The sequence below is a fragment of the Erinaceus europaeus genome, chromosome X, assembly GCF_950295315.1.
Source record: "Erinaceus europaeus chromosome X, mEriEur2.1, whole genome shotgun sequence".
Classification (NCBI taxonomy): Eukaryota; Metazoa; Chordata; class Mammalia; order Eulipotyphla; family Erinaceidae; genus Erinaceus; species Erinaceus europaeus.
The window spans coordinates 88,734,544-88,752,381 of NC_080185.1; the positions used below are offsets into that span (position 1 = coordinate 88,734,544).

The following is a 17,838-nucleotide window of genomic DNA, read 5'->3' on the forward strand; positions in this document are numbered from 1 at the left end:
GATAATCAAAGACTTGGAGCATTTTTTTCATGTCTTTCTCGGTCTTTTGGATCTCTTCTGTGGTGAATATTCTGTCCATGTCCTCTCCCCATTTTTGGATGGGGTAATTTGTTTTCTTGTTGAGTTTGGCAAACTCTTTATATATTTTGGTTCTTAGCCTCTTGTCTGATGTATGGCATGTAAAGATCTTCTCCCATTCTGTGAGGGGTCTCTTGGTTTGGGTAGTGGTTTCTTTTGCTGTGCAGAAGCTTTTTAATTTGATGTAGTCCCATAGGTTTATGCTTGCCTTAGTCTTCTTTGTAACTGGATTCGTTTCATTGAAGATGTCTTTAAAATTTATGCGGAAATGAATTCTGCCAATATTTTCCTCTAAGTATCTCATAGCTCCTGATCTAACATCCAAGCCCTTGATCCACTTGGTATTTACTTGTGTATTGGATGAAATTTAGTGGTTCAGTTTCATTCTTCTGCATGTTTCCACCCAGTTTTTCCAACACCATTTGTTGAAGAGACTCCCCTTTCCCTATTTAATAGTCTGGGCACCGTTGTCAAAGATTAGATGTCCATAGGTGTGGGGGCTCACTTCTGGGCTCTCATTTCTATTCCACTGGTCAGTGTGTCTATTCATGTTCCAGTACCAAGCAGTTTTGATGACAACGGCCCTGTAATACAATTTGAGATCTGGGAGTGTGAAGCCTCCATTTCTGTTCTTTCTTCTCAAGATTGTTTTGGCAATTCTAGGTCTTTTCTGGTTCCAGATAAACATTTGTAGCATTTGTTCTATTCTCCTAAAAATGTGGTTGGGATAATGATGGGGATAGCATTAAATTTGTAGATGGCTCTGGGTAGTATATTCATTTTGATGATGTTAATTCTTCCAGCCCATAAACATGGAATATCTTTCCACTTCTTTGTGTCTTTTCCAATTTCCTTGAGTAGTGACTCATAATTTTCAGTATACATGTCTTTCACTTCTTTGGTTAAGTTTATTCCTAGATATTTTATTGTTTTTGTTGCTATAGTAAAAGGAACTGATTTCTGGATTTCATCTTCTTCTAACTTAGTGTTTGCATAGAGGAATGCCACTGACTTTTGAATGTTAATTTTGTAACCTGACACCTTACTGTATTGCCTAATGATTTCCAAAAGCTTCTTGCTGGATTCCTTAGGTTTTTTATGTAAACTATCATACCATCTGTAAATAGGGAGAATTTGACTTCTTCTCTTCCAATCTATATCCCTTTAATATCCCTTGCTCCTGCCTGATTGCTATGGCAAGAACTTCCAACACAATGTTGAATAATAATGGTGATAGCGGGCAGCCCTGTCTAGCACCTGATCTGAGGGGAAATGCTTCCAGTTTTTCACCATTGAGTATGATGTTGGCTGTAGGTTTGCTATATATAGACTCCACTATCTTCAGGAATTTTCCATCTATTCCCTTTTTTGTAGTGTTTTGATCATAAAGGGATGTTGTATTTTGTCCAAGGCTTTTTCTGCACCTATTATATATAATATATGATATATAATATATAATGTTACATATTATATATGACCATGTGGTTCTTTGGTCTTGCTTTTATTGATGTGGTGGATCACACTGATTGATTTACGTATAATAAACCAACCTTGCATCCCCGAGATAAACCAACAGGGGTAAACTCTTTTTTTTTAATTTCTTTATTGGGGGATTAATGTTTTACATTCAATAGTTTGTACATGCATAACATTTCTCAGTTTTCCATACAACAGTACAACCCCTACTAGGTCCTCTGTCATTCTTCTTGGACCAGTATTCCCCTCACCCACCCACCCACCCCAGATTTTTTCACTTTGGTGCAATACGCCAATTTCAGTTCAGGTTCTACTTGTGTTTTCTCTTCTGATCTTGTTTATCAACTTCTGCCTGAGAGTGAGATCATCCCATATTCATCCTTCTATTAAGGGTAAACTCTTGATCTCAGCTATTGGATCAGGTTGGGAGGAAGTCCCATAAGATCATAACAGGCAGAAGTTGTAGCTCTACAGACACCTGAGAGTGGTGTCTTCCAGGACACAGGGGCTCTGGCTGAAAACTAAGGTTCAAGATAATTCCAAGATGCCTGAGTTGCCAAAATTACCAAAAGATACTCTTGTAGTTGTAGAAGCTAGGGAGAGGCCCTGCAAAGCCCCAGAAGACAAACCAAAAGCAAGAGAAGGTGGATCCCAAAAGACTGGCATCAGGTTGGGCCCTGACAGGCTGGAGATGATGTCCAGAGTGAACAGTTTCAAGTCCTTGCATAATGACACACTTACCACCCTTGCATCATGGAGACCCACTGGGAAAGGAGAAGGTATTTCCCTGGTCCCATCCGGGTCACGATCTTTCAGGACACCCCATCTCACTGGCTTGAAGGTGTGGCATGGCAGCCTTGGGGACAGGAAAGGATTCAGTCCAGAAGCCAGTGAGCAGATGTTAATGCTGTCCTAGCACAGGTGGCCATATGGAGTGTGGAGGAGCGGGCAGGCAGTGAGTCCTCAGAGGTAGACATTGAGTGTCTGCAGGATGTCCCAGCAGCAAAGAGGGCAATTGCAGTGGTAAATGGGGCGACACATCAGGATTTCAGTGCAGGCCTGGCACAAGCACAGGTGTCTACAGGACAAAAGCAGCACCATCTTATTTTGGTCCTGACAGATAATACACTTCTTCTGCTCCTCTTGCCCCTTCAGCAACTTCCATGGGTCTTGCCTAGCAGTAGGCTCCTCCTCATTGAGCTGAGCCTCTCCTGACCTCAGGCAGATGTTGCTCTGGCAGTCATAGCCTCCTCTTCTGTCTCTAATCTGGGTTCTGCTTCTGGAAGAACATCCTGTCACCAGGTCCTGGCCAAGGGTACCCATCTGGAGGCACTTTGGGGGGGGGGGGGCAGGTGCCACTCCCTTGTTCTGAAAGCTTGCAAGCTGCAGGTTGCAGCTCCAGATGCAGTGCCAGGCCTTCAAGTTCAGCACCAGGAGAGAGAGATGCACAACATCCTCTCGGAGCCGGTGGTAGGATGACAGGGCATAGAGCTGACCCAAAGCCCAGGTGGCAAATCTCAGGATAAGGTCTGGGTGCAACACAGTCACCATCACTGCCAACAGACAAACTAACAGCACTAGGCCAGTGAGATTGACAAACACAAAGCTGGCCAGGAGCCCCAGCACTAGCTGGCAGGGGGCTCTGGAGGAGGATGGTCAATGGCCATAGCACTGCTGGAAATGTGGGCTAGGAAGGAAACCAGCACATCTGTCATTCTACACTGTGATCCCATCACTACATAGCAGAGGACCAGCACTAGGAAGAAGAGGTTCTGTGAAGTTCACCATGAGGCAGATGTCAACTGCACTGTTGATCACATAGGCCACCGGGCTCATGGCAATGGCACAAATTTCACAGAATTGGTGTAACAAAGCATGGCCATTGGAAACCATACTGAAGACACCCTGGTGCAGTATCTCCCAGCTCCGTAGTGGCCCATGAGAGGCCAGATGCCCCAGGTGCTTTAAGCTCTCCAGAGTAGACACTATATAACACTATATAACTATATAACATGACCTGCAATCCCACAAAGGTGAACCAAACCAAAACTTAGGTCACAGCCAGCAGTGAAAGCAGGAGTCCACGGGTCTAAGTGCAAAATATTAATCAGTACCATGTGTGTTGCAGGTTGTACATGAATGCCAGGAGCCAGACCAGGGAAGCCAAGAGGGAGGACACCAGCAGGAAGCTGAGGGCCAACATCAGTCAGCACATCCAGGACCAGGCTGACTCCACTCACCACCAGGTACACAGCCTCCATGACAGGGCTCTGGAGGTCAGTCCAAAAGGAAATTTGGTTCCTACTAATGGGGGGGACTTGTTCACCATCAGCAATATTGGAGGACAGGAGGGGATTACAGATGAATTTTGAAGGGAAATGAGCAGGTGAAATGAAGAATCTGAGGGAGCAGAGAGTTAAGAGAGAGGTGGAATCTCAGTGGAAGGAAAGGGGGTGAGGTGCAGGTTCAAGAGTCTTGCCTATCTAGGAGGGAAGAGGCCAGACATTGCTAGGTGAACCCTGACTAGAGAAAAGCCTTCAGCTTTGAATGTCAGGTGATGACGTACAACAACGGAGCAACGAGTCAGACCCAGCACTGAAGGCAACCAGCAGGGCTGGGGCCAGGTGCGGATGTGTCAGGTTGCGTTGAGGGAGAGAGAACTTGACCGGAGCCAACCTGGGCTGTTGCTTACTCAGCGACACGGGAGAGGAACCGAGAACTCTTGGCTGAGCTGGAACGCAATGCAACTCTTTTATTGATCAGAGAAAAACGCCTTTATATCTTCTGAAGTGAAAGTGGCAAGTCGGAAAAGGAAATGGGTAGGATAAGGGATGGAGAGAAGAAAAGAGTGAGAAAGTAGCAAGCTTCCATCTAACCAGTGGGGATTAAACCAATACCCTGCAGGCAGGGCAGGTCTCAGACAAAACAATTATTATGTAAATAGACCACAGCTCTAAGCAATGCAGGGGGCCCAGCGTAATGACCAACAGGGATGGTGCAGGCTGGACAGGGGCTCATGGACCAGCTACGAAGATGTCCCTGTTCCCACCCGGCCTCTGTCATATGGGTGACGAAAGGGGGAGTGGGAGAGAAAATCAGCTCCAGCAAACCCCAGGTGTGGCCTCGACTCTGCTGGGTTCTGCCATCTTGTCTTCCTCCCTCATTTTTTTTTTCCCTCCAGGGTTATTGCTGGCTCGGTGCCTGCACCATGAATCCACTGCTCCTGGAGGCCATTTTTCCCCCTTTTTTGTTGCCCTAGTTGTTGCAGCCTCGTTGCAGTTATTATTGCCATTGTTGACGTTGCTTTGTTGTTGGATAGGACAGAGAGAAATGGAGAGAGGAGGGAAGACAGAGAGAGAGGGGGAGAGAAAGATAGACACCTGCAGACCTGCTTCACTGCCCGTGAAGCGACTCCCCTGCAGGTGGGGAGCCAGGGCTCGAACCGGGATCCTTATGCTGGTCCCTGCGCTTTGCGCCACGTGCGCTTAACCCACTGCGCCACCGACCGACCCCCTTCTCCCTCATTTTTTTAAACTGTAAAATGAATGATAAAATAAATTCATAAATGTCAAATAGAAAATGTCATGTGTAGGCTGCAATGTGGCCTAGTGGCTAGAGCGCTGGACTCACATGCAAGAGAAAATGTCAGATGTTCAGTAATTGCTAGCTAGTGTTATTATTTGGGATGATGATTTTTTTGAAATTTCATCTAAATTTATTTATTTTAGAATTTTAAAATATTTATTTATTTTCCCTTTCGTTGCCCTTGTTTTTTATTGTTGTTGTAGTTATTATTGTTGTTGTTGTTGCTGTCGTCATTGTTAGATAGGACAGAGAGAGAAATGGAGAGAGGAGGGGAAGACAGAGAGGAGGAGAGAAAGACAGACACCTGCAGACCTGCTTCACCACCTGTGAAGCCACCCCCCTGCAGGTGGGGAGCCGGGGGCTTGAACCAGGATCCTTACTCCGGTCCTTGCGCTTCACGCCATGTGTGCTTAACCCGCTGTAAATTAATTTTTTAGATGAAGATACAGAGAGAGGGAGAGAGAGAGAGTACGAGAGACCACAACACCTAGGATTCCTTCACTGTGGTGGTGGGGGGGGTCTGAGCTTGAACCTGGGGGGCACATATGTGGCAAAGCAGCTAACTGAGCTTTTGCATTGGCCCAGTCATGATAATTAATAAAATTGCTACAATCATCAGAGGCCCAATTATTGTAGGAACTATCTGAATAACAAACAGCCATACAACAATAGCTTTCCAAATAGTGTTCTTAGGTTGTGCTTCTCCTGAGGCAAGATTCATGATTTAATCATGAGGTATAGGTTCTGATTGGTACCTCTGTTTTTCTTCCCTTTGGCCCAACCCACACTCCAGAGAAGCTTTCCCAGCTTTCCCACAAGTGTGTGGACATAGGTCACAAGTGGATTTGGTCAGAGAGTATAAATACATCAACATAAACATGCCCTCTGTCCTCTCCTCCCCCTCAAGGAAAAATGATAAGCAGTCCTCACTGCCCATCCCACCCACATCATAGTCTCAGACTTTGAGATTAAAGTCATTTCAGGTCTTACCAAGAAAGCAGCAAGGACACACAAAATGGCCCTAAAAGTTTATGATCAAGAAATAATCAGATGGAGCACTGACTTTCTCTGTATAGTAAAAGGCAAGACTTTAGAATGAATTCAGCAGGGCCGGGCAGTGGCGCATCCAGTTGAGCGAACAGGTTACAATGTACAAGGACCCAGGTTCGAGCCCCTGATCCCCACCTGCAGGGGGGGAAAGCTTTGCAAGTGGTGAAGCAGGGCTGCAGGTGTCTCTCTGTCTCTCTCCCTCTCTATCTCCCTCTGCCCTCTTGACTTCTGTTTCTATCCAATAAATAAAGATAATAAAAATGTTTAGAATGAATTGGCCAAAAAAAAAAAAAAACTCCAAACTGAACAATAATTGATCTCAGCGGCATCTTCACTGTTGTGTCTAAGGCAGTTTTAGCCTTTGACCTGAAATCGTGATGACAGAGACTGCAAGAGCTTTGTGAATACCTAATCTGACAAAGTTAGCAAGTGAATGCTGCTACTTTTGTCCTCATTTATTAGTTCCACATTTTGTCAACACCCTGACTGCTATGCCATGCACTGTGTTTGCTGCTAGGGACATTCTTCTTCTTATTATTATTATTATTATTATTTTTAAATAAAGCACCGGGAGTCAGGCGGTAGCGCAGCGGATTAAGCGCACTTGGCACAAAGCGCAAGGACCAGCATAAGGATCCCGGTTTGAGCCCCCAGCTCCCCACCTGCAGGGGAGTCGCTTCACAGATGGTGAAGCAGATCTGCAGGTGTCTATCTTTGTCTCCCCTTCTCTGTCTTCCCCTCCTCTCTCCATTTCTCTCTGTCCTATCCAACAACGAACGACATCAACAACAACAGTAATAACCACAGCAAGGCTACAAACAAGAAGGGCAACAAAAGGGAAAATAAATAAATATAATAAATAAATAAATAAATAAAGCACCTAGAACTAGATAGATACCGTAGTGGTTCTGCCAAGGACTTTCATGTCTAACGCCCCACAGTCCCAGGATCAATCCCCATGAGCAGTGAGTACTCAGTAAAAGATTAATTCATTCATTAATTAAAATAAAATATCTGTGGTGCTCGGGTAATGCTTGGGATAATCCTAGAGATATGGTTTAAGATAGAAGGAATTATACAAAGTTCCTTCATCCAAAAGGTCTATCAAGACAATGGATTAGGAAATTCTGAAAACAGAATGGTCTGCCACTATGTATGATAATAGGTACCTGGAGTATTAAATGTTGGAACTAACAGATGCTCTCTAACCTTACAGATGTAGTTAGCTTCATGATCAGAAAAACAGTGATGCAAACTACAGTGGGAAGGTTGGTAAAATAACTCACCTGGATAGTACTATGTGTTTAATCCAGATTCAAACCCAACCCTCACTTCATTGACGGAAGCTTTGGTGCTGTAGTATCTCTCCCTCTTTCCCTTTTTGCCATCTCTCCCTCTCTCTATTTCTTTCTCATCCTCTGTCTCTGCCTTAAAAATAAAATTAAAAAAAAAAGAATCCTACAGTGAGATATCACTGGTGAAGTTTGAAAATGCACTGTCTTGACAGATGTGGTGGGGGTACACTTAGTTAACTGAGCGCAGTTTTGAACTTCTTATGAGAATTCCAGAGACATGATGATTTGATCCCAAAATTCCAATTCTGGGGCTTGGCGGTGGTGGACTGGATTAAGCGCACATAGTTTGAAAAGCAAGGACCCGCATAAGGATCCCAGTTTAAGCCCCCGGCTCCCCATCTGCAGGGAGGTTGATTCACAAGCAGTGAAACAAGTCTGCAAGTGTCTCTCTGTCTCTCTCCCTCTCTATATTCCCATTCTCTCTCAGTTTCTCTCTGTCCTGTCCAAAGGGGAAAAATGGCCACCAAGAGTAGTAGATTCATAATGCTGGCGTCGAGCCCCAGCAATAACCCTGGAGGCAAAAAAAAAATTCTATTTTTAGCAGTTCTTTCCCCAGTCACATTTGCATAAATTCAAGCTGGTGTGTGTACATGGTTATTCACTGTAGATTGCTGGTAAGAACAACAAATGAGAAACCATGTCACTGAATAAATAATGCTACATCCAACCAGTGGGGGTGGGGGGAGGAATACCAGAGCTGTCCATGTGCTTATGTATAAAATGCTCTATTGCAGAATTGTGAACAAAGCTTGCTTCTCAGCTTTACACCATGAAAGAATTCAAATATATACCTGAAAATTTCATAAAGAAAATGTTTTGCATAGCCTGTCAAGTATGGTGATGAAGTTGAAAAGTCAATTGATTCAGTTACAGCCTTTGAGTCACATAAAGAAAGATCCTGCTAGCCTGTGAGCATACAAACAAAAGTCTGTGGCATGCAAACATCCAGTCTTTAAATCGGTCCCAACATGACCCTGGTTTTCCTGAACACTTTTTGCTGACTTTAAAAAATAGATTAGGGGTCAGGCTGTGGCGCACCTGGTTAAGCGCTCACACTACAGTGCGCAAGGACCCAGTTTCAAGCCCTTGATCTCCACCTGCAAGGGGGAAGCTTCATGAGTGGTGAAGCAGGTCTGCAGGTGTCTCTCTGTCTCTCTCCCTCTCTATCTCCCCCTTCCCTCTCAATGTTTCTCTGTCTCTATCCAATAATTAAATAAATAAATTATATATATATATATATATATATATATATATATAGTCAGATTGACACCCCTAGTCTCCACCTATAAAGCAGGAGCAGGGGAGTTTCATAGGCCGTGGAGTAGTGCTGCAGGTATCTATCTTCTCTCCCTCTCTCCGTCTCTCTCTCTCTCCTCCTATAAAAAATGGCTGTAACGGGAGTCAAGTGGTAGCACAGTGGGTTAAGTGCAGGTGGTGCAAAGCACAAGGACCTGCATAAGGATCCTGGTTTGAGCTTCTGGCTCCCCACCTGTAGGGGAGTCGCTTCACAGGCAGTGAAGCAGGTCTGCAGGTGTCTATCTTTCTCTCTCCCCCTCTCTGTCTTCCCCTCCTCTTTCCATTTCTCTTTGTCCTATCCAACAACGACGACATCAATAATAACTACAATAAAAAAGAGCAACTAAAGGGAATAAATAAATAAATAAATAAATTTGAAAAAAAAAAGAAAAGAAAAAATGGCTATAACAGTGACACAGGCAATGATCCCCAGAAATATCCCAGTAACAATAGATATATCAAATTGCTCTCAGTTTGAGAGAAGCAAATGAGAGTTTTGATTATTTTCAAATCCCTAAGTCCATCTTGCTACATATAACCTTGAATAGTGATAATGGTTTCTGAGAACCACTACGATGTCTGTTCACCTACTAGGGTGAACATTGCTTGAGGGTATGAGCCATTTCCTATACTTCTTTAATCTTCACCACAGCTGTGCTTATCAAACTACCTCTAGAGAAAGGCTATCCTGTACCAATAATTTGAGAGAATACAATAAAAGGGACTAGGAAGTGGCACACCCAGTTGAGCACACAAGTTACCATGAGCAAGGACCCAGGGTTAAACCTCTGGTCCCCACCTGCAGGGGCAAAGCTTCACGAGCAGTGAAGCAGGACTGAAGGTGTCTCTCTCCTCTATCTCCCCATCCTTTTCAGTTTCTCTCTATCTCATCAAATAAAAAAAAGAAGAAAAAAAACTATTAAAGTAAAGGAAATGTAATAAAAGTACTTACTAGAAAAAATCAAAACAAATACATGCAAAATACATGCCCAGTCTATTTCTGTGACTGTGTTCAACTACCATAAAATTACTCTGTCAAACTGGTAAGGCTGTATTTAGGACATATATTCTCAATGCCTTGTCACAGCCCAGTAATACAGTTTCCTAACCATCACTGGGCCATGGATCAAATTTACGTGGCACTACCAAATATCCAGTCCATAGTAGGCCTTCAATAAAATCTGGTCTAAGCAACTACAACAATAAAACAAGGGCAACAAAAGGGAATAAATATATATATATTTTAAAAATCTGGTCTAAGCATGTCAATCCTTACACGTTTTCTCCTCATAGAATGCTCTCATCTTTTTTTTTTTTTTGCTTCCAGGGTTATTGCTGGGGCTCGGTGCCTGTACTACAAATCCACTACTCCTGGAGGCTATTTTTTCCCCTTTTGTTGCCCTTGTTTATCGTTGTTGTTGTTATTGCTATTGTTGGATAGGATAGAGAGAAATTGAGAGAGAAAGGGAAGACAGAGAGGGGAGAGAAAGATAGACACCTGCAGACCTGCTTCACCGCCTGTGAAGGGAAACCCTGCAGGTGGGGAGCCTTGGGCTTGAGCCAGAATCCTTATGCAGCTCCATGCGCTTCGTGCCATGTGTGCTTAACCCGCTGCACTACTGCCTGCCCCCCTATTTTCTTTTTTTCCCCTCCCCCTTCCCTCCCTCACATCTATTTTCTCAGTCTATCCTCATACCACCTTCAGGATTAAGTGGAGTGGGTTTCACCATTTCTCTTTGAGAGAGAATTTGAGTCACTCACGTGAATGAATTTGCCTGTTCCAAAATGGTGACCATCTGAGCCCCAACTAGCCTCTGCCTCCTATTGCGTTTTGTGGCAGTCACACTAAGAAATTTCTCCAGCCAAGGAGAGCACCCCAAAAGGTCCACCCTTCTTTGTTCATTAGAACAAAGAAAACCTGCCTTAGAGTCTTTAGACAGTGTGATGACAGCATGGTGTGAGTAAGAGCAGAGACTGGAATCAACTAGTTTGGAAATCAGGCTTGAGCAATAGGGTTTCCCTTTTTAAGTCTGTCGCCAAACCATGATTTTGTGGGGACAGCACCAACGTATCCACAAAGCCGAACTAAGAACCAAAGAGTAGGTTTAAATGACTAGACACAGGCGCCACAGTTCAAAAAGAATGGTTGTGGTTAGTTTATTATGCCTAGTATCCAAAGGCCTGTAATTGCTGAGCAGCTCCATAATGTAATCACATGGGAAGCCCGCCATCTACTGGTAGTGTAAAGAACAGCAGCAGAGAGAACACGCAGAGACAGGATTCTCTGTAAGACTGGTGGAATCAGGGTCTCTTTGCATTAGCTACTAGAGAACTCAAAATCAAATGTGTTTGGTTCACCCTTAGCAAGTGAACAGGAGTTTTCAGGTAGTATTTGGTGTCAACTGCTTCCTCTACCTCCATTTAATGAATTTATTCATTATTTTTTTTATTTTAGATAGAGACAGGTGGGGGAGGGTAGAGAGAAACAGACCACAGCACCAAAACACCCTCTAATGCAGTAGACATCAGGATCTAACCTAAGTCATGTACATGGCAAAGCAGTATCCTCTCCAAGTGAACTATTTCACTGACCCTTATTTTATTTTTCCTATCTGTATTTCTCCCTTGGACTAAGTATCTAATATTTTTCTGTCAGTCATTTCAAATGCCCTTTACAGTATTCAGAATAGTAGCTTATTGGGGTTTACCTAACAACCTGTCTAGGCGCACACACTATCATGTGTGAGGACCCAGGTTTGAGCCCCAGCTCCCCACCTGTGCCGGGGCGGGGGGATAAGCTTCACAAGCGGTGTAACAGGTCTGCAGGTGTCTCTCCTTATCTCCCCCTCCCTTCTCAATTTCTCTCTGCCCTAGATTAAATAAATAAATAAATAAATACATAAATGGCTGCCAGGAGTGGTGGATTCATAGTGCAGGCACTAAGCCCCAGCAATAACCCTGGTGGCAACAGCAACAACAATAGTGGCTTAAGCGAGATTAAAAAATGACAAGAGCACACTCTTTTTTCTCCCCCCAGTCCATTATCCTGACAACCTACAGAACCTAACAATACGTAGGTAAGTTTACCCTGAAATGTAATGAAGGTTAAAAAACATTAAGACTTTTGGCCTGGAGGTAGGACATGTACCTGGCCACTCATGTGGCCCAGGTTTGAGCCCCAGCTCCACAGGAGAGTTATTGTAACACTGGCATGCTGGTGGGTCTCTCCCTCCCTCTGTCTTACTCTTTTTGTGTCTGTCTAGCTAAATAAGAACTGGCACAAACTCAAACACAAGAAAACAAATTACCCCATCCAAAAATGGGGAGAGGACATAGACAGAATATTCACCACAGAAGAGATCCCAAAGACTGAGAAACACACGAAAAAAATGCTCCAAGTCTTTGATTGTCAGAGAAATGCAAATAAAGACAACAATGAGATACCACTTCACTCCTGTGAGAATGTCACACATCAGAAAAGGTAACAGCAGAAAATGCTGGAGAGGTTGTTGGGTCAAAGGAACCCTCCTGCACTGCTGGTGGGAATGTCAATTGGTCCAGCCTCTGTGGAGAACAGTCTGGAGAACTCTCAGAAGGCTAGAAATGGACCTACCCTATGACCCTGCAATTCCTCTCCTGGAGATATATCCGAAGGAACCCAACACACCCATCCAAAAAGATCTGTGTACACATATGTTTTTAGCAGCACAATTTGTAATAGCCAAAACCTGGAATCAACCCAGGTGTCCAATAACAGATGAGTGGCTGAGCAAGTTGTTGTTGTTGTTGTTGTTGTTGTTGTTGTTGTTGTTGTTGTTGTTGTTGTTGTTCTTCTTCTTCTTCTTCTTCTTCTTCTTCTTCTTCTTCTTCTTCTTCTTCTTCTTCTTCTTCTTCTATCGTTTGCCCTTCTTCCGTAGCCAGTCAAGTTGTAGTATATATACACAATGGAATACTACTCAGCTATTAAGAACGGTGACTTCACCGTTTTCAGCTGATCTTGGATGGAGCTTGAAAAAATGATGCTAAGTGAAAGAAGTCAGAAACAGAATGATGAATATGGGATGATCTCACTCTCAGGCAGAAGTTAAAAAACAAGATCAGAAGAGAAAACACAAGTAGAACCAGAACTGGAATTGGCATATTGCACCAAAGTAAAAGACTCTGGGGTAGGTGGGGGCAGGGGGAGAATACAGGTCCAAAAAGGATGACAGAGTGGGGGATGTATTGCTTATGGAGAACTAGGAAATGTTATGTATGTACAAACTATTGCATTTAGTGTTGAGGGTAAAGCATTAATTCCCCAATAAATAAATTTTTAAAAAAGGAATTGGCACAAAACGGTGAAAAGACACCTGTGCCTAACCCTGTCCTCTCAAAACAGACCAAAGGTTCTGTAGCCAAGGAAATACTTCAGCCAACCACAAGTGGGACTTACTTGCGTGCTCGAGGCTCCCAGTGTTCTACACATAGTGGACTGGTCTTCTGCTTTCTCTCTTTCTTTCCTGTACTACACTCTCTATCTCATATGAAATATATATGTGGGATCCAAACCTATGATAATTGAAATGGTCTCTGGCAGTTAATACTGGAACACAGTATAACACAGTATTATGATCTTTTCATTCCTGGAAATATGAGTTACTTACCATGTGTCATAGCCTCACCCAAGGAGAGAAAAGACAAAATGTCTATCCCCCTCAATGAGAGAGAGGGTAGGGAAGACATGTTGTGTTGTTGGGGCTAGAGATGCAGGCTACCCCAAAAAAGATTACCCAGAGAGACTAAAGTAGTTCTGTGTCTGAGAGCCCGGAAGTGTTCTTTCACTGATCCACACCATCACAGAAGTGAAAACAGGTCAGCAAAACAACATTCCCTTTAGGTGCAAGGTTCTTTTATATATAAGATTTATAAAACATCTGGAATTTCAGATACATGTGGAAAATAGTATTATATTCACACAAATTGTACCAATGTCTGTTTCTTGGATTTTATTAGCCACCATACCTTGTACACATAACTGCAGGGGGAAATCCAGGTGGGGTTTACACAGTACTGTTTGTTTTTTTTTGTTTTTTTTTTGTTTGTTTGTTTACAAGAACTTTCTGTGACCCTGTAAGATGAAAGAAGGAATACAAAAGCTGGATAAGGGCAACAGACTGACACACTTTAATGATAGTCATTACCAGGCCACTTCATCATCATCATCATCCGGGGCCCTAGTCAGGAAATCCTGGGATTCCCACATAGATGTGATGGGCCTTGACCTCTAACAGATCCTTCTCTCCACCATCACTGGTCATCTCCATCAGGGACAACATCATAAATCCTCTTGTGGGACTCTACAGGACCTTGCCCTCAATGAAGAACAACAATGGTAGAAACTGCCCCACACTCTGAAGGGAGGCTGGGTCAGCCTACACTGCCACTGGAGGAAGACTGGTCCTGAAATGAGTGCAGCCTAGAATGTTCCTAGCTATGACCATGGAGTGTGAGCTCAGACCAACAGGGATCAAGGTTACATAGGCTTCTGTGCTAAATATGAATAGACATGGGTCCTAGGTCAGATTGATGGGGGTTATAGTTAAGGGTATTTATATACTTTTCCCATATTTGGGAGCTACTCTCTGCCCTGATCCAGCTTTCTAGTTGTATTCCCAACTCGGACACCATCTTCCCAGACGATACTTTTAGCCCACCTGCATATTAGCTGTCAGGCCCAGGCAAACATTAGTAATGTCATAAGCCCCTTGGAATATACCTAAAATAGATTTCCTAGCTTCTTCCAACATAAAGACCTCAAATCTCATCTGCTATATTCTTACCTTTAGGTTCCTGATTATTAAGCAATTTGTTTAATAATAATTTATTTTATATAGTAATGCTTTTCAGCCACCAAGTTGCATATGCTGCCATGATGCCAACCTGACTTCCCTAAGCAAATGACCTCACCAGTGTGTCCTGGAACCCCACCTCCCCAGAGCCCAACACCACTAGGGAAAGATAGAAACAGGCTGTGGTTATGGATCGACCTGTCAATACCCATGTCCTGCAGAGAAGCAATTACAGAAGCCAGACCACCCACCTTCTGCACCCCATAAAGATCCTTGGTCCATATTCCCCGATGGATAAAGAATAGGGAAGCTTCCAGTGGAGGGGATGGGGTACAGAATTCTGGTGGTGGGACTTGGGTGACATGGTACCCCTCTTATCCCACAATCTTGTAGGTTATTATTAAATCACTATTAAAAATAAAATAAAACAACAAGTTGTGCAGGCCAGTCAGTTGTGGTGCACCAGGTTAAGCACACATATTATTATGCTCAAATACCATGCAAGGACCCAGGTTCAAGCCCCCACTTCCTACTTGCAGGAGGGACGCTTATGAGCAATAAAGGAAGCTTGCTGGCATCTGTCTTTCTCTCCTTGGCTCTACCCCCCCCTCTCAATTTCTCTCTGTTCTATCGAATGGTGGGGGGAAAAATGCCACCAGAAGTGGTGGATTCGTAGAACCGAGCCCCAGCAACTAGAGGCAAAAAAAATAAAAAAATTTTTAAAGGGTTTTTTTATTATTATTAAAGTAATTTGCTCCTGAGAAAACACATTTTCTTGAATAGTCTTCTTTTAAATATAAATATTACCATTCTGATTAGGATTTTTTGCTCTTTCTTACTAGAGCACTGCTTGACTTTGGAACCTCAGGCATGAGAGTCTCTTTGCATAACCATTATGCTATCTACCCCACTCTTTCCCCTAGTATGTTTAAAATAAGGATTCTAGAGCAATTCTCCAAGTTTAGAGGCTTCCCCACAGTCCAACTCTCAATAGATTGTTCAGTAGTAATTAAAACCTGGACTCTTTTATTTTCTGTCCTTCCTTATCTATTCCACATTCCTTGGTTGAATCACACATCTAATGCTACTCCACCCACCCAGGACTTTGGGAAGACAGAATAAATGGTATGAAGTGAAGAAGAAAAGTACAGATTTCTAAAAATGGGGTCCAGAGAATGGATTTAAAAATTAGAGGGCAGTGTCCATTTCAAGTCAGCTCACCTCCAACAACAAAGGAAAAGAAAAGCTGACTGAGTGACGACCTTCTTATGTGAAATTATTTTGTTCATTTTATCTAAGCATTTGCCTTCATTTGTCCAGACGTAGTTATTTATTTTTCACAGGCTGTTCTGTTACAAAATTGTTTTGTTCCCTTGTAGAATTGCTAAGACTCTTTACTGTCATAGATAATTGTTAGTAGCAGCCTGTAGCTACACCAGTGTTTCTTTTCTTTCTTTCTTTCTTTCTTTTTTTTTTTTTTTGCCTCCAGGGTTAATTGCTGGGGCTCGGTGCCTGCACCATGAATCCATGAATCCACTGCTCCTGGAGGTCATTTTTGTAGCCTTGTTGTGGTTAAAAAAAAAAAAAAAAAAAGCTTTTTAAAGGGATGGAAGAAAAGAAGTGGTAGACCTCAAGTTTAGACTATTCTAGGAAATTATTATTATTGTTATTATTATTATTATGTTGTTGTTGTTGTTAACAGGCACCAAGGAGCGGAGTGGATGGTGAACAAGGGAAGGTGATTCAAAAGAAGACCTTAGGGACCAGGCGGCAGCGCAGCGGGTTAAGCACAGCTGGCACAAAGCACAAGGACCAGCATGAGGATCCCGGTTCGAGCCCCCGGCTCCCCACCTGCAGGAGAGTCGCTTCACGTGCAGTGAAGCAGGTCAGCAGGTGTCTATCTTTCTCTCCCCCTCTCTGTCTTGCCCTCCTCTCTCCATTTCTCTCTGTCCTATCCAACAACAACATCAATAACAACAACAATAAAAAAACAAGGGCAACAAAAGGGAATAAATAATATATATATGACCTTAATAGTTTTAACAAGAGCAATAATGGCATGGTTGGAGTTGGCAGGAAAGAAGTCTATAGAGGAGAAACAAAATTCTACTCCCCTGGGCAAGAGAAGGGAGACCTGATTGAAGAGAGTGGAAGCTCCTGGCCTACGAGTTGGCCTTAGCAAGGAGCAGGGATAGTTAATTCACCATCAGAAGATTAAAGGGTAGAGTATATACATGGATATCAGTTAGTGAATAGATTCCGTAGTAGAGGGATAAGGAGACATCTTAATGGTCCTGCAAAAAATACTCATGCCTGAGTTTCTGAGGTCCTAGTTTCAACCTCCAGAACCACCAGAAGCCACAGCTGAGCAGTGTTCTGGTCTTTCTTACTCATTAAAAAATAATAAATGAATTAAAATATTTATTTAAAAAATAGATGCAGTGGTTTGTTTACAGGCTTTGTTTTCTGGTGGTCCCTGTTCTCTCCGTCAAATAAATCAAAAGCAAAATCACAAGCTGAGAGTGAGGGCAGGTACAAGGGTCTTCGAGGTCTAAAGGGAGAGGAGGAGGTATGAAATAGTTGTCTAGGAAACCTGGAGAGTAAATGGACCCAGATAATGTCATGAGCTTGACTGACAACATTAAGTGCCCACTTGAGGCTCGCAGTCTGGGATTTAAAGAGAGAGAGTATCATTTAAAATTTTCTCCCAGCCACTTCCAGCTCCTCAACTGCAGGAGAGGAGTGGAAGTTATTGGGAGGGACAAAATGGCTGCCAGTAACTAGCAGTAGGTGAAGCCCAAAACTGAAAGGGAGGACTTCAAGGAATGAACAAGGATTGTGACACTCTGATCACAAAGAATCAAGACAGGATGGGATGAAGAAAATGGCTGTGGGACAGGAGAGAAAACCTTTGAGAAAGTATAGGGGGACTAAAAGATCTATAACTAACTACCACAAGGTGGTATACTCAATACGTGACAGTTCTAGGTTCCAAAATGAACATGAATTTTTAGAATCACTTTATAAGCTTTTTTTTTTCCTTTTCAATTCCAGTATCACATTATCGAGGACATATTGATTGACAGGATTTTTGTTTGGTTGGTTATCACAAAGGTCCATTTCCATATTTCCCCATGATGGGTATCAGTACATTTCACCCTCCACCA

General features: G+C 43.1%; 1 pseudogene; it reads right to left on the bottom strand.

The window, feature by feature from the left end:
* Positions 1 to 2,517: 2,517 nt before the first annotated feature.
* On the bottom strand, positions 2,518 to 3,815 carry LOC103119166 (E3 ubiquitin-protein ligase RNF26-like; annotated as a pseudogene).
* Between the last annotated feature and the right edge of the window lie 14,023 nt (positions 3,816 to 17,838).